Source organism: Ochotona princeps, chromosome X (assembly GCF_030435755.1).
Source record: "Ochotona princeps isolate mOchPri1 chromosome X, mOchPri1.hap1, whole genome shotgun sequence".
Classification (NCBI taxonomy): domain Eukaryota; kingdom Metazoa; phylum Chordata; class Mammalia; order Lagomorpha; family Ochotonidae; genus Ochotona; species Ochotona princeps.
In genome coordinates, this window is record NC_080865.1 from 88108464 (window position 1) to 88130877 (window position 22414).

Sequence of the window (22414 nt, forward strand, 5' to 3'; positions counted from 1 at the left end):
CCAAAAGACTTTGAAGAGTTAACATGTTTGTTTCACACTCCTGTTCAGAATGCCACTCTTCCTTCCACTATTGGAATTCAGTTCCAGCATTACATTACTGAGCTTCCCTAATGCCTGCCTATGGGGATGCGGATAATGGTGCCATCTGACACTTATCATAATTTCATTCAAACTCATATTGCTTTTACATTGTATTTCCCTTTGCCATTCTGACTCCTAACTGCCAGCAGCAGGCTCAAATTTTACCTAAATGGGAGCATTTTGACTTGGGAAGAGAACATTGCTCAGTGCCATTTGCTTAATAGTATACATTACTGCAGAGGGAGGCTTCTGACCCAGGGCCAAGTCCCCTGCATCCAGAGCATAGCAAGTTTCAAGGGCAAGACAGCAGCCCATGCAAAGAAGAAAAGATGTTTGCTGAGCAGGAAGAGTGGGGCTGAGAGGGTCTCTATGAATTCTGTTACCCCAAATCAAGGCTGAGCCTGAAATATTTGGTTAGAATGAATGGGGAAAAGAAAACAAGTGTCATCTCAGTTGCCAAATAAGTGCAGCTTAACCATGCCTTCTGCTATATGTCTCCTGCACGTGTAATGCTAAGCCAGTTTTAAATGCTAATCAAAGAGATGTCATGAAAGAAGGTTTTGAAGAAGGCAGGTTGATATAGGCAGGATAACAAGAATCAAGGGACAGATAAACGATTTTAATTCACCAGAAGATTTATTCAAAGTAGAGCCTGGGAACAGTGATGCCTGTATAATGAGGGAGACAATAAGCTAGTCTTTTGGGGAGATGTAATTGAAGATGTAGAAGCAATAACAACACAACCCGAGGTAAAGAGGTAAGGGTATTAAACTGTGAATTGTCAGGAAGCATTCAGGCTTCCTGCTGTCAAAGTTCTGGAAATTTTCCATTCTGGGTAAAAAAGCAAGAAATCAAGTCAGCAAGAAAACAAATTATTTGGGGAGGCAAAGGATAAGGAGGTTCAGTGAGGCAGAGGGAACAAACCAAAACATGCTTGGATGTAGGGGAAATATGTCATCAGGCCACATAGAGGTCTTCTGGTCCTTTCACAAACCCATTTGTATCCTAATAAATAATCTCCTTTCCTTTTCACCCCTTCAGGTCTATGCAGCTCCCAACTGTCTCTATTTTCTTGTGGTACCAATTGACTGGCCCACCAACTAGTGGGCTCCAGCATATACAACTAACATTCCAAAACATTTATCTCTCAACGATACCACTCTTGCCCACAAAGACGTCCAAGTGTCTGAAGTAGCACAGTTTTTCCAGCACTCCTGGGTTTCACAAGGCACCTCCAAAAAGTGGGTAGGCTCAGGGCTATGTGAGCAGCAGATCCAGGCATTCGCATTCTTACATCACTACTTGCACCAGCTTCTCACATTAATGGATCTTAAATATACTTATTAACTTTGAATCTTCAAGATTGTTCAGCTGAAATCATCTCAATAAAACATAAATTGTGCATCTCCAAACACCACGGACTCTCAAGGTTAGGGCCTCTGCTTAAGTCAGCATTTTATCTCAACTGTCAAATATTTAGTTGCTCCTCAATTTTGGTTTAAAATATTTTTTGTGGTTTTACTATTTTATTCTCTCATAAAAGCTAGAGCCAACAGCTCATTGTAACAAAGACCTAATAATGTGCTAGACTAAGACAGTATGTGAAGGTTTCTCTGAAGTTATCAATCATCCACACTGTATTTTTTTTTTTTTACCAAGAATGATCATTTCCTCCAAAAATCCCTCCCCCTAATAGCCACACATAGGATCCTGCATGGTTTTGATCCAGGAAAAACCTCCAGGCTTCATGCCCCATGGATTTGTCCTCTCAGTTTCTATTTCAAACACCCTGAACAACTAAACATTGCATAATGTTTCACATCTCCCTTTGTTTGCTCATTTCCTTCTTGTGAGCATACCATTTGTCATATTCATTTCTAACCAAAATGATAACCATCATTCAAGACTGTACTCAAATGCTATGTCTACACAAAATCGACCTCATCCCTTTTGAGATTTAATATCTCTTTCTGTTTTTAAAATCCATATCGTGGTATTAATGTAAAAAGTATAGACTTAATGTAGTTCATAGTTACAAATCAAATAATACAATGATACTTTCTTTAATGTTAAATGCTCTATTACTCACTTAACTGCATTCCACTTGCTGATTATATACTTACCTGTATTTTCTACCCTCTCCCTCAAAGAGCATACACACAATAAGTAGTAAGTCCAAAATGGTAGAAGACAGGTCCACTTCATTTCATTGTACCTACCAATGGCTCATGAAAAAAATTATTTTAAATGTGGGTCACTGTTTATAACTATGTTAAAGTTAGTTTAATTTTTAACCAGAAACCCTTAAAATTGTATTTGTACACTAGCTTGTATGTCTATCTTGAATAAAACTGTTGCCTCTTATGCCTTAAAGATTCAAGAGGACTAGGAAAATCTTTTTGTCAACCTAGGACTTGACTGAAATGAGAACACAAGTGGGAAAGACACTGAAATCACTCATCTGGAAATGGCTGTAAAGGACTAGACCATAATAGTGTCAAAATCCATCCTTTGTTTATAGTTTTTTTCAGGGGGTGCTTCAAGAATTGATAGCGAACAGGAAGAAATTGCTTTTATCTGTTCCATACTACTTTAGAAACAAGATTTCAACTTTACAAATTCCTTTCCAGCAGCTGATACAGCCATACACAAGGAGTTTGACTACAGAAAAAAAAAATCCCCATAGACAAAGTTTATTGTATTGAAATGTACTTATAGTATATTTTCCCAATCAACATTTTCATGTAGCTACGTTACTTATTTATGCATTATGTATATCCTAACTCATTGCACAAGGTTATTTAACAGTAAGAACACATTGAGTAATCAAATGATTAATGGAAATAGGGAATCAAAAGCAGGACAAATACAAATTATATAGTTTTATTGTTCACCCATTTAGTACCTGAATCTACCCATAGACAATAAATTGCTGAATTAGTGATATTAAGATTCTATTCTATATAAATTCTAGCATAAAATCAATTGACTATCACTAAGCCTCAAATTTGGATAAGAGCTTTCTGGTAGCCAAAGTCAAACAAGATGGTTGACACTCTTGAACACAATCCTTATCAGTTGTTCAAGTGAAACAAAACTTTCTCTAGAATTCAATTCTAAATAAATTGCCGACCTGGTTGACATAAGCAATGGTAAGTTTAGCCATACTTCCATAGAAAATACAAAAAGAGTTTCCTATTAACTGTTCCTTGTCACACACTTTCATGAAAGAACAGAGAGAAAGAAGGATGGAAGTGGAGGCTCGTGTTGGAGACTGAGAAATTATTTCTATATTGACATGTAGCCCTTTAGGAATTTTTGAATGAAGGATGGAATTTTTATTTCTTTAAATTATCTGTAGTAGGGCCTGGCATGGTAGCTTAGTGGCTGAAGTCCTCACCTTTCATGTGCTGGGAAGCCATAAGGGCACCAATTTCCATCCCGGCTACTCCATGTCCCATCCAGCTCCCTGCTTGTGGCCTGGGAAAGCAGTTGAGAAAGGCTCAAAGGCTTGGGACCCTGCACTTGTGTGGGAAGAGGTTCCTGGCTCCTGGCCTCAGAATCGCACAGCTCCGGCCATTACAGCCACATGGGGATTGAATCAATGAACAGAAGATCTTTGACTCTTTTTCTCTGTAAATCTGACTTTCCAATAAAAATAAGTCTTTAAAAAATTCTCTATAGTACCAGTATAATACGCTCTATATATTTCATGTGATTAGTGTCAACTGTTCTATCATGTAAATAAATACTTAGTTGTGCTTAGTGAGTTCTTTTCCATGCTATCTACCTTGGCACCTTATTTCATTCAGCCCTCAATTTCGAAAGTTCTCTTTATGTTACTTCCACCAGTCAAAAATATAACATCTTGGGCCTGGTGCTTTAGCCTAGTGGCTAAAGTCCTTGCCTTGAACGTGCCAGAACCCCTTTTGGGTGCTGGTTCACATTCTGAAGGCCCCGCTTCCCAATCAGCACCCTGCTTGTGGCCTGGGGAAGCAGTGAAGGATGGCCTGAAGCCTTAGGACCCTGCACCTGCGTTGTAGACCTGGAAGAGGCTCCAGGCTCCTGACTTTGGATCGGCACAGTTTCGGATGTTGCACTCACTTGAGGAGTCAATCACTGGACAGAAGATCTTCTTCTCTGTCTCTCTTCCTCTCTGTATATGTGACTTTCCAATAAAAATAAAAGCTTTTATATATACATATAAACATCTTTCAAGATTAACTAGAGAGATCAATGCTGTGGCACAATAGATTAATCCACTGTTTACAGTGCTAGCTTTCCGTATGGGCACTGATTCAAGTTCAGACTGTTCACTTGCAATTCATATCCACTGCTAAGGTACGTGCAAAAGCAGTTAAGAACGGCCCAAGTGTTTGGGCCCATGCATCCACCTGAAACACACAGAAGAAATTCCTGGATTCAAAATGTTTTAGTCTTGGCCACTGTGGCCATTTAAGGAGTAAGAGAGCAGATGGAACATTTGTCCATCTCTTCCTTTATGACTCTTTTTAAAAAAGATTTATTTTATTCTTTTATTAGAAAGTTAGATATACAGAGAGGAGGAAAGACAGAAAGATCTGCCAACCATTGATTCACTCCCCGTGTGGCAGTAATGGCCGGAGCTGCATGAATCTGAAGCCTGGAGCCAGGGGCCTCTTCCGGTTCTCCCACTCGGGTGCAGGGTTACAAGGTTTTGGGCCATCCTCCAATGCTTTCCCAGGCCAGAAGCAGGGAGCTGGGTGGGAAGTAGAGCAGCCAGGATAAGAACCGGTGCCCTAATGGGATCCCGGTATATGCAAGGTGAGGACTTTAGCTGCTAGGCTACCATGGTGGGCCCTATGACTCTTTTAAACAAGCAAAATGTGTACATCACCAACTAAAATATATGTGTTTTTGTGTGTTTATATATATATATATATATATATATATATATATAATGTTTGTGTGTGTATCTTTGTATAGAGATAGAGAAGTTTACATTTTCAAACACTTGCTGGTCTTCTTGCTGGCTGTAATCATTGAACTTTTTTAACATGCATCTTATTCTTTGATTTAAAATTATCTAAAAAGCATTTAAATTCTTCTTGGACTCAGGAGGCATTTATAAAACACTCAGTTGAATAACAATAGTTTCATAATGTGAATTTTGCTTAATCTTATTCAGCTTATCCCTTGACAATCTAGGGTAAATCTACAAGTCATGTAGATTTTCTAAACAATAGTTCTATAGAATTTTATTTTGTGTTTCTTTCAAAGGCAAGGTGGAAGAGAGAAGGACAGACAGATCTCCCGTCTGCAGTTTCACTTCCAAAATGGCCTCAAAGTCTCAGTCTCATCAAGGCAAAAGCGAGGATCCCATAAATCTGTCCAGATAGCCCATATAACTGACATCAGCCAAATAATTTAATGGCCATCATGGCCAGCTTTCACAAGATCATCGGCAGGAATCCAGATCGGAAAGAGAGCAGCCAGGACTTAAGAACACTTTGATAGGGAATGCTGGAATCACAGGCAACAGCTAATGTGCTGTATCACCATGCTGGCTCCAAACACATAACTTTAAACGAATAGTAGTTACTATGTTATAAAAATGGAGAAATACTTTTACATATAGGAACTATAATGTACAAGACAAAGTTCAAAGGTTCACCAAGGTCCTACATTTAATTAACTATGTAAAAGATTTGTACTCAGTTTTATGAGCAAAAACATTAATCCTTACCCTGATTCTGGTGATTTGCCTAACTTAGGAGGTTGTAGTACTGTCTCTATGAAATAGTAAGTTACACGTAAGAGCTGCTATTCATTTACTTCCCTCAAAATCCACCTTTTTTCTCTTTTGAAAGATTTATTTATTTATTTGAAAGAGTGGCTGATGAGGGAAGGCAGAGAGAGAAGTGGAGAGAGAGAAAGATCCTCTCTTAACTGGTTCACTCCACAAATGGCCACAAGCAGCCAGGTTTGGGTCAAACTGAAATGAGGAGCTCCAGTGAGTTCTCCCTACATGGGTGGCAAGGCCCCAAGCACCTGGACCATGTTTTGCCATGTTCCCAGCCTGTTGCTTAGCCCTTCTGCAACCTCATAAGCCCCTGTGGAACAACAATGTGTCTTTTCCCAGTTCTTAACTCTGTGAGCAATGGGTGCCTGTGAAATTAGCACAAACCATCAATCTGCAAATGCTGGCATGCTCCAGAATCTTCTGGATTGCTGGGCTCTACTCCAGGAACCTATGATTTGGAAACATATAGGGTCAGAGGGAGACTAGGACTTTCCGTTTCTGCCATTTTAGGGTCCACACTGAGAGTCACTGGCTTGTCAAACATAGGTCCTTGATCAAACGGCATCTTATGGTTTATACTTGGGCTAATCCTTTCTCTTTCGCCCTCCTATCTCATCTTCTTTTTCTTTTAAGTTAAATAACATGTTACTACATATGATACATTCCATTACACAGTTACTATACATCCGCTTAAATGAAAAACCACAAAAATTGGGCCCGGCAGCATGGCCTAGTGGCAAAAGTCCTCCCCTTGATTGTGCTGGGATCCCATATGGGTGTCGGATCTAATCCAGGCAGCTCCTTCCCATCCAGCTTCCTGCTGTGGCCTGGGAAAGCAGTCGAGGACAGCCCAATGCTTTGGGATCCTGCCCACATGTGGGCGACCCGGAGGAAGTTCCTGGCTCCTGGCTCCAGATTGGCACAGCACCGGCCATTGCACTCACTTGGGGAGTGAATCATCGAATATCTTTCTGTCTCTCCTCCTCTCTGTATGTCTGGCTTTGTAATAAAAATAAATAAATCTTTAAAAAAAAAGACAAAATCAACATCAGGAAGAAAAAAATTAACATGAAATTAAGTAACATGCTGCTAAATGACTAATGTTTAGCTGAAGAAATGAAAATCAAGAACCTTCTTGAAGAAAATGATGCTACTGTATGATCTAAGAGTCATTGAAGAATTTAATCAAAAGAAAGTGTTTTTGAAGAGATGAAACTAACAGAAAACATTAAAACCCATGCAATATAGTTCCCGCTGATTTTTGTTGGTGAAATGTGTCTCTTCTAGAAAACAAATAGATGGGTTTTGTTTTTTAATCCAGTCTACTAATCTATGACATTTGATTGAGCTTAATCCATTACATGCACGGTTAATATGTATGGGTGGTACTTTGGGCCTGTCATTTTAGGAACGGGTTGTTCATTGGATTAGTCTTCTGTTGTCATTTTACTGGGATGTTCTTCCCATTTGCCTTTGGTTTTGGTGGGTACTATTCCTCTTCTCTGTCAAGAGAACATCTTAGCATGATGGATTCCAGTCGGGCCCATTTGACCACAAAGAACTGCATTTCGTTTTTTTTAATACCTGAGTAGTATTCCATAGAGTAGATAAACCATAGCTTTCTTATGAACTTGCTTCTTTTTTTTTTTTTTTAACATACTGGTTACTCAAAACCATGTCAATTCCATAATGTTGCAAATTGCTGTTGATGTTATATTGGGACTCTTAATTGACTGGGATGATATTCTACCAGCTATAACTTCGGACCAGAAATGGTCTCCCCAAGAAACTGTTCAACCCATCTGGACAATAAGTAGCTGGACTCTGTGCTTGGTATATGTTTGTAAGGAAAGAATCTTGATTGAATTTGAACTGTAATACTGCATCAAGGTGGAGGAATCCACCGGGGGGGGGGGGAGCGTGGGGAGTGGTGGGGGAATTCCCAGAGCCTATGAAACTGTCACATAATGCAAAATAATTAGTAAAAACAAGACACACAAAGAGGATATCTTGAAATATCATTTGTAGGGCAGGTTTGGAAGAGGCAAATTCTTTTAGCCTTTCTTTACTGTGGAAGAATTTTATTTCATTTTCAAAGACAAAAGAAAGCTTTGCTGGATATGTTATCCTAGGCTGACAATTTTTTTCTTTTAGAATCTGGAATATGTCATTCCATTCTCTCCTTGCCTGTAGAGTTTCCTGGGAGAGATCTCCTGTGAGTTTAATTGGCATCCCTTTAAATGTCAATTGATTTTTTTCACGTGTACATTTAAGGATCTTTTCCTTATGTTCAATTGAAAAGAGCTTGATGATCATGTGTCTTGGTGAAGATCACTTATGTTTAGGCCTGTTGGGAGTTCTGTGCCCCTCCTGGATCTTGTTTCCCAATTCTTTCTCCAGATTAGGGAAATGTTCCCTTATTATTTCATTAAATACATCTGCAAACTCAGCTTCTCTTTCTGCACCTTCTGGGACTCCCATAACTCTTATGTTAGACCTCTTGGTAGTATCTTTCAATTCTTGAATACTCTTTTTTGGCCTGATCCAGCTCTGCTTCCAACCTTTTTTTTTTGTTTCCCCCTGGTGACAGGAATTATCTTCCAATTCTGAGATTCTTTCTTCTGCCTACTTCATTCTATTTGGAGACTCTCCACTGCACTTTTAATTTGCTCTACTATGTTCTTAATTTCTGATATATCAGCCTTGATTTGCTTTATTGCTTCCTTAAATTCTTTGAACTCTTGTATGTGCTTCTCATTTTTGATCAGAAGCTTTAAAATGAGTTTTATGAATTCTGTGTGCCCCATTTTCTTGAGGTCTTCCTCAGTTAACTCTGAGGTTTGCAAAGGGTTTTACTCCTCTGCAGGGGAGTTTTCAGTAATATTCATTGTGCCTTTGTCTCTTCCTTTGCTCTTGGTCATTTTACTTCTGGTTAGCAGACTCTTCTCCTTCGGGCAGGTTTCTTGGCTCTGTCACCCACAGATATACAATTGGATTTTACTTATTGCAGTTGGTACAGAACTTTGTGCTTGCAGCCATTTGTGCCACTCCCTCCAGCGAGTTCCAGGTCTGGGTTCTTATGTTAGATTTCCACCGTAGTCTCCAAAGCCCCAGCTCCTGGCTCACCACTCTCCTCATCCTGTGATATCATGCTGAGGCTACACCGTTGTCTTTACAACCTTTCTCCTACTTCCAGTTGGAGCAGGTCCCAGGATTAGGGAGACACCAGGTGTGCTATATAGTTACGTTGTTGGTGGTGCCAATCTTGTTGGAACCTGTTGGACGTTAGGTCTGGGTGCCACACGGACCTATTTTGACCCATACAGTGCCACAGTTAGTATTATTTTCCTGCGGGACCAGTGCAATACATGGACCTCAGTGAGTTCTCACGAGCTCAGCACATGCGTAGTTCACTATTGTCACCTGCAATCCTAAAGCTATTACCACAGTGTACAAAATGGCACCTGACGTGCCACTACTAGACTTTTTGATCTGCTGGCCGTCAGGTCTGAGGGCTACCCAGACCTGTCTTGGGTGGAACCTGTAGAATGCCACGTTGCTGGAGTTCACTGAGTCAGAAATGAGTTCACTCCCAGCTCAGTGCATTCTCAGTCCTTTCCCTTGCCTTTGCCTCCTTACGCAAAATGGGGCCCAATTTAGCTCTAGGGGGCTGACTGGGCTATGAAATCCACCCTGTTCTCACACTGCCAGTCTTGGATCTGCTGCTCTGTCTCTGCTCCTGGTCAAATCAAACGGACCAACAGGATGGACAGTTCTTTGTCTGGGTTCACCTCCCAAGCTCCCAGTGAAAGTCCCTTCCCACCTTGTTGCTGGTGGAGTTCTGGTTGTTGGTGGAGTTCAGATTGCTGTTAGCTGAATGCTGCTGGGGTATCAGTCACTGCAACACCACACCATTGTGTCTGCTGCTTTCCTGTGCCTGACAGTCTCCAGGTATGCCTCTGCTGTTTTTCTGTCCTCTCCGATTTCCTGGAATGTGTCCTCTGTGCTTCATCCTGATTAAATGTTTTTCTGTCCATTTAAGCGTGTCCTTACCCTATCCCGCCATACTGATTCTCAAATCCACATTTCTGTTACTGGCTTTAAGGAAGCTATTTATAAATTGACTTTTACACAACAACTTTAAAGTTTTTGGGGAAAAAAAAACATTGTGTGAAATTTTAACAGGATGAATTTTGTTGCATATCAACAATACCTTGATGTTCCTTGACACCTTAAGGAGGAAATTTCTGAATTTTTAGGATTTAGTACTTTTTAGTTTCCATACTGCTCATGTAACAAGCATTGGAGATGACTATCTGCCCATTGCATTTCTTCATAACACTGCCACTAGTTTCTCTAGGTTTCTTCCCATAGGCTTAATTTTCACATAATTGTAGAGCGGTATCTGCTGAACATTTTGTTTGGTGTTTGGATGATCACAGATTTTTTGAGTCTGTGAGTGGCTATAAGGCCAATAAGAGGTTACCACCCAGAAGACAATACTTAGAGGACAGTAAGTATTGCAGGGGCAGTGGGATCCAACTGCTTTTACAAACAAAATAAAAACAGCTTTATTGACATATATTTCACATACCATAAAATTCACTCAGGTAAAGTGGTTTTTAGTATGGCCACAGAACTAGGTTTTGATGAGTTTGCTTTGATCACAAATAGTACTTGTAAAGACATACAATGTGAGCCTAGCCCCACTGCAGGAGACACCAATTCAAGTGTGAAATATCACAAGAGGCAACTTTTACACTGGTCTTAAATTACATTAATTTTGATTTGCCTTAAAGTAACATATCATCTTTTTTTGAAATTTGAAAATAAAATGAATTACACAGTATTGGTATACAATTAGGTATCTCCATGTGAGCAATAAAAACCACAAAGAACATAAATTTCACATGCATTGCTAAATATAAAAGCTGAAAATTGTGTTTGTGCCATGTGCTATCCACATAGCTTTATAGAAATTAGAAAAATTAAAGCTATCTTGAAGTGATCATTTGCATTTTGGCCATCATTCAAAATTACAATATATACTATTTTTACTCTAAGTATTTTGATTTTGATCTCCAGTTTAGAAACTCAGTGTACCTATGGTTGCTAAGGAACTAACAAACATAACTCTTCAACTTCTTATAAAAGTATAATTATATACTTGGTTTTAGAAAGAAAAAGGCATCCAAAGACTAATTTCCCTAAAGTGAAACTGACACAATCATTTTTCATTTTATATGGAAAATTAATAAAGTTAAACAGACAGTAGTAAGCATAACAAGGAAATTATCTAAACTTCCTTTTGTTCTCTCCAAACCAGCACCTCATCAAATCGCCTCTTTGTGATGAAACAATCTTAATCTGGCCCCGAATGCAGAACAGTCTTCTGTTTCTGCCTTTGGTAATATTTCATTTAGCTTCTCTTCAATATTAGAAAGAAGAAGCTCATTAGAGTGGGTTATGAAATTTACTTCTGATAGATTCTCAAATTTGCTATTAATATTTCATTATTGTGATTGCTGTTGGTCTCAGGTTCAGGGGGAAGCTTTTCTGGGATAATCAATCTCCTGTCTTCATGAGAAACATTATTCATAAACTTATGCAAAAGGTCTGCTCTTTCATTATATTATAACCAGCTAACAATCTATCTGTGTATGCTCATCTGACCTTGCAATTACTGGCTTATCTGTATGATGCATTATGATGAAGTTATTAATTCCATTTCCTTACAATTTTTATTCTTTAGCCTGGCCAGTCAGCCAGGAAGAAAGAGATTCCATTAATAACAATTATCAGCTAATCAAGAGGCACATAAAAAACATTTTTAAAAATGGTAAGAATGCATCCCTAAAGGCAAGCCCATATAGATGCCTCCAATTCCAGGAAATCCTTATTTCTAACTCAAGAACATCAATTAAGTGGTGGAAGTTAGTGGTGGGGGCCAGCACAATGGCTAAACAAGTTAATCCTTCACCTTTAACCCACATAGGTACTGGTTTATGAACCAGCTGTTTTCATTTCCAATCCAGTTCCCTGATTATGGTCTAGGAAGGAAGCAGATGGCTTAAATTCTTGGGACACAGCACCCATGTGAGAGATCCAGAAGCAGCTCCTGGCTTTGGATTGGCTCAGCTCAAGATTTTGTAGCTATTTGTGGAATGAAACAGTAAATGGAAAATCTTTGCTTGTCTCTCGTTCTCTCTGTAAATCTCCCTTTCAAGTAAAAACAAATAAATTGAGGAAGAAGGAAGAAGTTACTGCTGAAGGAAGTGAGACAAGGAAAATGCAGCAGCATCAGAAGCTCTCAACTGGAAAAGGACAGACTTATTTCTCAATAGCCTCCCAGCAAGATGCAACTATCTCCTTTGCCCCATTCACAATTATCTCACTTGTGGCATGATTTGCCACAAATAGCCTGCCAGAGGAAGAGAGAAGGGAGGCATGTTTCCATAACACCCCAAAATTTCAGCTTCACACACACTAGTGCTGCCTGTTCCAACAGTGGTGGAACCATATTCATGCAATTTATTTGCAGTCTAGTTGTCTCAAACTAAAATATTAGAATTGCCTGTGTTCAAATAAGCATACTTTTCTTGAACTCAGGGTTTGTGAAACAACAATATTATAGTACTAAAAAAAAAGAATTGATGAATGATAGTTGTGCTTAGCAAACCATCAGAATGTTGTCAAGATAATTTTGAATTAATTATGCCCATATTCTTGAACATTTCCTTGATCGGGAAGAATGAAGGAGACAGGAGGAATACCACAGAAAATGGCAGTGAGATCACAGCAAGAATTATTGGTTTTGCCTTTGCTCTCCGCTTTTCCTGCTGCCATCCTGGACTATGCTGTTTGCCCCATGGGAAGAGTACATCAAAATACAGTTATGTGACTTCACACAGCCTGGCACTTTTTGCCACTACCATAATAACCAATGTTTTCAGACCATTTCATTTTTTTCCCCACAGTTTAAACCCACTTCCATTCTGATTCCTTCTGTAAAACGTTTAATAACAAATATTTATTAGAATCTACTATTACTGAACCATGCTAGGAACTGGGGATTGCAGAGAAAAAAAAACAGGTGAAAATACTAACTATAATGCAATTCATGTAATAGTTAGGAGAATGACATAATAGACAAGTTAAGATATATGAGAAGGAGCTCCAGGCTACGGATGAGAATGACTTACAGAAGTTAGCAGCAGTTAAGTAGGCCAATGGTAGGAGAACAAGGGAGAAGCAGTTAAAAACAATCTCACTTCTTAAAATAGTGTTTGATCAATGCTCCAAAATTTGGATTATTGGTCTATTATATGTGATTAACCTTTTTTTTAAAGGAAAGAATAAGGAGGAATATATAATAGTGGATAAAAAGGCACTTATTCTAACACATTAACTCTGCATTCCTCTTCCTGCTTTTCAGAATCCAGTGTGATAGCTAGTTGTAGGTTTCAACTCAACTGGATTAAGGTTTACCCTAAAAGCTGACAGAGCATTATTTCTGGGCATGTCTGTTAGGATGTTTAAGGAAGAGACTGGTGTTTGACTCAGTGGGCTAAGTAAGAAAGATTCACACCCATCCCATGTGGACAGGTTCCTTTTAATCATCTAGAGACAGAGGGCCAATTGTCAGAGGAAATGTGAATTTGGGTCCAAATTTCAGCAAACTGTGAAGAAATTTGGTATGATCTGAAATGTTCCCTTAAGCCAATGTATGAAGACACCTAGCAAAAGATTGGAGACACTTGTGTTCTTTTTAAATTAAAAAAATTTTTTTTAGTGTAGGGCATGTTCTGAGGGTCCTGTTCAAGAAGTTTTGATAGTTCGACAGTTCTGAATTACTGCTGATCTCGCCACTCCAAGCATCATGAAATCTCTAAGGAATCTACTGGTTGACATACACTTGTGTTCTTTACTGATGCCAAGCCATAGCTTTTAGCTTTCCCATCTACTTCTACCCAACTTAAAACTTACGCTAAACACAGAAATCTCCCCGTCTACTCTCCTATTCCATGCTCCCACTGTTTCCCCCCACATTATTACAGTAGTATAGTCCTTCAGCAGCAGCCACAAGTCTATCATTCTGCTATGTGCTATGTAATTGTGTCATGAAAAATAATTTTAAAAAATCAAACACAAACACAAAAACTTAACCCTGTCAGACTGCTTGAATTACAGGGAAGGCTTTTATCCCTTCTGTCCCTAGCATGCAGAACCTTATGGGTAGGCGTTTAGTTGGAGAATCTACATACAAAATGACAGAATGTACTGGATCTATTCCTTGACATCCTTGTACAGGAAATGTCAGGGAATTTGGAGAGAGAGAAGTTTATTCTGATTTGATCAAAGCCCATAAGCAAGGAAAATGTAACTACTTCTTTAAAAGTGCTCTATTTCAGATTGGTTTTAAATTTGTAAAACTTTTGAGTTAGTATAAAGAATTCCAAATACCCTGGTTGCCTTAGGGAAAGTTTATATTTGTATGATGTATTGTCACAATTAATGAACCATGCGCAGCCTCCCCAGTTATTATCTCATATTAGTATAATACATTTATCAATTAATGAACCACACCCATATCCTGTTTTTTTTTTAATAAAACCTATCTCTACCTCCAACCCTTTCACTTTAAAAGAATCATTTTGATCTATCAAGGCAGATTTAAATTTTGAAAGCTACATTTTTTTTTCAGAATGTGGAGTATATGTATTGGTCAGAATTATTTTCAGAAATAGAACGAATGGGATAGCTGGAAGATAACTAGATAACAGAAGATTAATTAGCTGTATTGGTTCATTAAATTATTGAGCTAAAGAGTCCTGCAGTGTTCTCTCGGTGAACTACAGAATGAAGGTAAGAAGATAGCATGGCTCAGTTCAAGTACAAATGACTTAGAAGCAAGCAAGCTGACAGTTTAACTGGCAATATAAGACTGACAGCCTGAGAATGTTGGTGTCAGGGGGCATTTCTGTGAGGACTAGTCCCCAAACACTGGGGAACTTGGTGGGGTTCTGATGTGCAAGAAAAAAAGAAGTGTGTTTTAGCATCAGTGAAAGGGAGAATGAATTCACCATTCCTCTGACAATTGGCCCTCTGTCTCTAGATGATTAAAAGGAACCTGTCCACATGGGATGGGTGTGAATCTTTCTTACTTAGCCCACTGAGTCAAACGCCAGTCTCTTCCTTAAACATCCTAACAGACATGCCCAGAAATAATGCTCTGTCAGCTTTTAGGGTAAACCTTAATCCAGTTGAGTTGAAACCTACAACTAGCTATCACACTGGATTCTGAAAAGCAGGAAGAGGAATGCAGAGTTAATGTGTTAGAATAAGTGCCTTTTTATCCACTATTATATATTCCTCCTTATTCTTTCCTTTAAAAAAAAGGTTAATCACATATAATAGACCAATAATCCAAATTTTGGAGCATTGATCAAACACCATTTTTTTTTTGGTCTCTCCTGCCGTGGAAATAATTTTTTTATTATTTCTTTTTACAATCTTGACATAATTAGGGTAAAAATGTTGAAGCACTACAGGAAGATGGGCAAAACAATTAGTTCCATATTGTTTCCTTAATACATCTGATGTAAAAGAGGATTTTAAGGGAGAAGCCCCACCCAGTCTCCCACCCACCCCAGGTCCCTGATGTGGGGCATGCTCCGAGGGTCTTACTCAAGTGGTTTTGATAGTTCAACAGTTCTGAATTGCTGCCACTCTCACCACTCCAAGCATGATGATGTCGTCGGAGAATCCACTGATTGACATAGTCTATCATAGAGTCTCCATTTGCCCAGTATTTTCTTTTTTATTATTATTATTATTTTTAATTCATTAATTACATTGTATTATGTAACACAGTTTCATAGGTACTGGGATTCTCCCCACCCCTCCCCAAACCCTCCCACCATGGTGGATCCCTCCACCTTGTTGCATAACCACAGTTCAAGTTCAGTTGAGATTCCCCCATTGCAAGCATATACCAAACATAGAGTCCATCATCTTATTGTCCAGTCAAGTTCAACGGCTTCTTAGGTATACCCTCTCTGGTCTGAAGACAGAGCCAGCAGAGTATCATCCCGATCAATTAAAAGCTCCAACATACCATCAGCAAAAATTTACATCATTATGGAATTAATTGACATAGTAATGAGTAACCAATATGGTAAAAGTAAATGCGAGTTCTTAACCACCTTCTGTGACCATCTCATTGACATTTCAATTTTAGTTTACACACAACATATAACAAACTAACATGTTATGTTAGGTTTGCCCAGTATTTTCATTGCCAACATATAGCTGAGGTGGTTGATTGACTTGTTCTGTCCTCTGTCTTTTGATGGTTAGAGTTCTGAGTCCGGAAGCTTGATTGCGGGGATCCCAAAAGAAACTTTGAGGTGTTCCCAAACCAGATTCTTGTATGTACTAGAAAGCAGAGGGCCTGGCACAGTCCATTGCCCCGATCAGCCGGTGGTTGCAATTGCTGGGTTGGTTCTGTTTCCATCCCTGTCTTCCACTGGAACCAATGGGGGTTTGCAGTCCAGCCTGGTTCTGCCCAGCACATACTCAGCCCTCACATAAACCAGTGGGAGCTGCAGCCTAGTCGGAGCGACCCACAATAACCCTCACCAGGCCCTCCCCCTACCCTGGTTTGCCAGTATGTGTGGCTGACTAGTCCAGTCTGTCCCACATCCCCTTCTGCTCTCATACATGTCAATGGGTATTAAAACCTTGTTCCATCTAACCAGCTCAAATATCCAGCCTTCACGGATGTTGTTGGGTGTCTCTGTCTAGCCACCCTAGCCCCTGTCCTAGTTTTTGTGCCCTCCCGTGGGGGTGGTAACCCAAGAGGGAGGAGCCCACTATTTCCCTCCCAGGCCACTCCCACTCCCAGATTATGCACTCTCCAGGTGGTTCTGTGGTTTAACTTGACAGAGCTAGCCCCCAGTGCCAGCTTCTGCCAGCTGATGCTGTGGCTAAGTCCCAACAACCCTCACCCACTCTAATTGTAGATTGCACCAGTAGGAATAATTAGCCCAGCCTGGTTTTTCCCTGATCTGGTCCACATGAGGCGCATGATCAAACACCATTTTAAGAAGTGAGATTGTTTTAACTGCTTCTCCCGTGTTCTCCTACCATTGGCCTACTTAACTGCTACCTTACTTCTTATTTTATGAGTATACAAATTAGGGTTGTAAGTGAAAGATACCTGTGGCCTGCAGAGAATTAATTCAGCCCTTGCTAGAAAACACACAAGGGCCACAGCAGAAGGAAAAGGTACATTCATAACTAAAACCACTTTCCTTTCTTAGCACTGCAAGAAAAGGATGATTGGTTATCAAACAGACCAGACAGAAGAAACTTCGTACACACTATTACAGTCAATAAAAACAGGAAGAACACAACTTGCCAATTCTAGGACTACAAATTCAGTCCATAAAAGGATTTCACTAATACCCCACATCCAACATACACATAACGGTACTTTCACAGTTCATTAAAAAAAAGAAAGATTCATTGCTCATTTGGATATAAAAAATTGTCAGAATACACAAGAGCCATACATTTTAAGGCCCATATTTTGTGCGTATACATGTATATATAATATATATAAATATATTTAATTTTAATTTTTAATGCTGATCACATAGTTGATCAGAGTTGTAAGGGTCAAGGGTTACGGGAAAGTGGGTGAGACCATGGCTTCCAAATATTCTTTTCCTTCGTCCTGGGAAGTGGGGAGAAAAGGTTGTAAGCCAACCTAGCCTCCCAACTGGCCCATTACTCAGAGATGGGAAACAGCCACAAGTATCAACCCAGCATCCCCAATGTGGAGCATGTTCCAAGCATTCTGCTTAAGTGGTTTTGATAGTTCTGAAATGCTGTCAATCTCACTGATCCAAGGATGAAGAAATCCTTCCAAGGTCCATTGGCTGACATAGTCAACCTTAGAATCTCCATTTGCCCAGATATTTGCTCTCATTGCTTTGTTGGAGTAGTTGTCTGATATGTTGCACCTTCCTTCTGCTATCGTACCAGATTTCCTCTATAGGCCTTAATGGGCTGCCATATCCTCCTTGTGCTTCTGGGCCTGCCATCCACTGCTCCAGTTTTTCCACTGAGGAGGGCATCCCGGAGTGCCTGACCTGGGCCCTGCTGGACTACTTGCCCCTGGAACTCATGGACCCAGCACCCACCACACAGGAAGGCCTAAGGATCAAAGCCAGATGATCAGGACCCCGTCGGATCGTCTGCCACCAGGACTCACAGAATTGGCACTCCCCCCCCCCCAAACATATCTTTAGAAGAAAAAAATAGAGTAGACTAGATGAATGTGCTGGCACACTGGTGTGGAAAACACAGATTTGGTATTAGCTAGGCACAGGATGCCTGCCAGGTATTAGCTGCTTTTCTCCCAGCAATGTAATACTTGCCTAAGTACAATGCAACCTAGGCCATTGCCCACAGCTGGATACATGCATATATTTTTAAAAGAATAAGATTTTCTGATGAAACTCTGAGGGAAATATTTGAATGTGCAAGTCACAATGAATATGTAAGAGGTACTTCAGAAACATGCTATCATAGAATATACGGTGTTTTAAGTTTTTAAGATTAGTAGAGATGCTAAGAAGGAAAGAAAAATAATTATAGCATGCTTGTATCTAAACAAGTAAAGTTTTCAGTAGAGTTTAGCACATAAAAAGTGATATCAAAGATGTTTAGCAAAGGAAACAACTAGTAGGGATCATTCACCAATGGCAACAAACACTTTCCATTTATACTAAGTTCATTCTAGGGGAACCGGGTATGAAATTAAGAATGGGACTTTGTATTGGATTCCTAGGCCTGCTGTAACAAATTAATCATTTGGTAACTTAAAACAACACAAATTTGTCCTTTTACAGTTCTGAAGGCCAAAACTGAAACCAGGATTTTAGCAGTATGGTTTGTTCTAGAGAATCAGAGATGCTGTGCCATGCCTCTCCCCTACTGTGTGGCTACTGTAGGCATTCCTTGACTTTCTTTGGTTTGCTGCTAGATCACGTTAATTATTATATTCATTTTTGCTTGGATTTCCCTCTTCCTGTACCTCAAATCTTTCCCTAATTTCTAAAAATACAACTCATTGGATTTGGGGCCCATCCAAAATCCAATACAATTTCAGATCAGGATCCTTAAATTAATCACATTTTCAAAGACCCTATTTCCATTTGCAGGTCCAAAGGTAAGGTCAGACATACCTTTTGGGAGAACACAACCCACTACACAGTTGTCCAGAGGGGAGAGATTAATCTCCCAAGCTGATCAGGGGAACTGATTCAACAACTGAAATTGTTTCTCATGAAAAATTCAGGGATCCATAGTGAAGAAGAAAGTCTTCATTTCTTAGGGGCTTTGATTATTCCTATAATTCATTAAAAAGGAAAATCTGCAAACTACAAAAAATAGCAAAAATTCTAGAAGGTTTGACCATGCGGCTGTTACATCTGTATTTTGCCTCCAAATCTCTGGTTTTAAGAATGTTGTCTTTTTTAGCCATGGCCCTAATTTTGCTTCAAAACACCTAAACCAAAAACCTTAATGAGTGCATACACCATTGTGCTGTGGAAGGAAAAAAATGTGATATGGTATAACATTAGTACCATAAATAAAATGGAAGTTGTTTATATAATACACCCAGGCGTGTGTCTACTCTCAGTGCTAAGCTACCCAAATACATAGTAGAGACTCAATAAACATGCATTAATTCCACCAATGAAATACAGATGACTGTTTTAAGCCTATGTTTGTGGGTTGGTTGTAAATAGGAGGGGACCAAAATGGCCAGGGCAGTAAATCAGATCATCAGGCAGCCTGGGTGGTCACAGTAAGGAAAGTTGTACCCTACTGGCAAACAACTTCTTTCCTATGCCATCATGCAAATAAAAACACAGTCAAGGATCTTATCAACCGCATACAAGAATCAATAAAACCAAATGGTGCTTTTAGGCAACATGTTGTGGAAATTCTGGCAATACAGCAGATGGAAAAGTATATTCCAGAGTATTTCAGGAAACCAGGTAGAGAGGTGTACAGCTCCTAGAAATAAGTTCCTCTCACATCATACTGCACATTGGTAAAACACACCCATCCCCCCACCAGTGACATGTGTATGATTTATGAACCAAGCACATGTACCTATATTGCACTATAGGGGGAAAAGCAAGTAGCCAATACTGTTCACACACCCTCTTACAATAAAGCCTCAAGTGATGTATCACCTTTTCAAATAGGATAGCTGTGATAGAATACCAAACTAAATAGTCCATTAGCTCCTTCCTAATACAGTATATGACATAAACCAAAACATTCTCTATCCAATATACTACACATATTAAATGCAGGAGGAACACCACAGAGTCCCTTATCAAACACCTGTCGCCTTCCCTTGAGTGTAAATAACAATAATGAAGAAGACTAATATCCACTTCGTAACTAGAAGATGTATGGGGTTGCTACTTGTACAGTTTCTGTGTAAGTAGAAATGCAGACAGAATTAAATGATCAAGTTGACCTGCTGGATACAATGTATAGCCTGATATTGAAAAACATGTTCAGTGTTACCTAGGTTGCATTGTAACATGCTACATTTTTCCTTTGGAATTTTAGCAGATCAGAAGTTACTTATACATGAAGTCACTGATCCATAGCTAGAAGGCAACACAATGTAATCAATGTCCCCATGCCTGAGAAAAGTGTGTGCTTCTGTGGTTGGGGAGGGTTATATGAGCAATACAGATCCCTCAGAAAAAGTGCTGTGATGAAACACAAATTATAATACCTTTGCGAAGTAAAGTGGAGGGCTGACACCTTAACTTGCCTATTTTTAGGTGTGTGCTTCTTTCTAGCAATTAACCATGATAGTTTTATTATGGTCCATGGAACAGCTAATCAATAGGGTGGGATGCAAGTTACAGTCCGCAGCTGGTACTGTGTGCCTGCATAATGCCCACGATTTTGCTCCCAGCTGTTCAGTCTAATCCATTTATGGTTGTTTATGGCTCACAGTCAGAGAAATCTTCTATTTACAGCTCATTCATCATTCTTAACATTTTCACAAATCTAGGCCGAGTGCTCTGAGGCTGGGAAATAAACTCAGACTTCCTCAGTCCTATTTGCTATCTCAGCACATCAAATTTCCTGCTTCCTCTGAAAGGCTCACAAACTCATATTTTGTTACACTTCACATTTACATTAAACTGGTTTCACCTAACCCATGGGATTATGTTACCAGAAATCTAAAACATAAATGTGTAATTCTAATTTCTCTTTCTTTTGCTCTGAAGGGAGCTATATTGTTCTAAAGTAGTGGTCTTCATTCTTTGGAAAAATTTCCTGTATGAAAATTGAGTAATTATGAATATTGCTGTAAAACACTATGGGGGTGAATGAATACCAGATAACAAGTTCATCAATATGATAGTAGTTTATTCTCCCCAAAATAGCGAAGTGTAACCCTTGCCTCTTTTTCTTTCTTCATTTCAAATAGGGTACCAGCACATTCGGATCACTATGTGCATGATTTATGATGTTATGGCAGGGAAATTTCACATCTATCCCATTGTAACCTGTGCTCCCAATGTTAAAATTTATTTTTTGATAAACTGTCTAATTGAGTCATGTGTTACTCATCAGCAATGTACAGTTCTACATCAATACCCAAACAGATCACCAGAAAAAATTCTATAGTTGAACAAATTTTTAAAAAATATTTACATATTTATTTATTTATTTATTGAATTTTATGGTGTGGTTCCATAGGGTGTGGATTTCTCCCTCCCTACAAATTCCCATCCCCTGATTTTCTCCATATTATTACAATAGTATAGTTGTTCATAAGGAGTTATGATTCTATCAATCTATTATTTAAGTGTGCCTCGACATTGCTGGTACAAACAATGTCACACAGTCTAGCATCCCATTGTCTACATGTTTCCAACAGTTTCACTGGGAGTCCATCTTTGATTTGGAAGTAGGGATGCATGTAGCATTGTATCTTCACATCTGGGTAAGGCAGTCTCTACTATGCTATCACTACAAATTCCCTTAAATGAGAAGCCATGAAACAAAGTCAACAACAGGTATGAAACTAAAACAACAATAAAATTGCAGCAACATGGAGTCTAAAAAGCATGCCACTGGATCACCAATGCATAGATAATGAAAACACAAAAGCCTCTTGAGTAAAATGATGACACCATCCAATCCATGAGTCAGCAGTGAATTCAACAAGAAAAGAAACCATTTGGAAGAAATGAAAATGAAATAAAAAACATCAAAACACATGGGATTCAGCAAAAACAGTATGGAAAGGGTTATTGAACTTAAAATCTGCACGATGGCTTCTTTATATTAGGGAGAATGTATGCTATTTGTCCTTTTGGGATTGACTTATTTCACTGAGCATAATGGTCACTAGTTGGGACCATCTAGTTGCAAATGGTATAAATTCATTCTTCTTAATGGCTGAGTAATATTCCATGGAGTGGATGCACC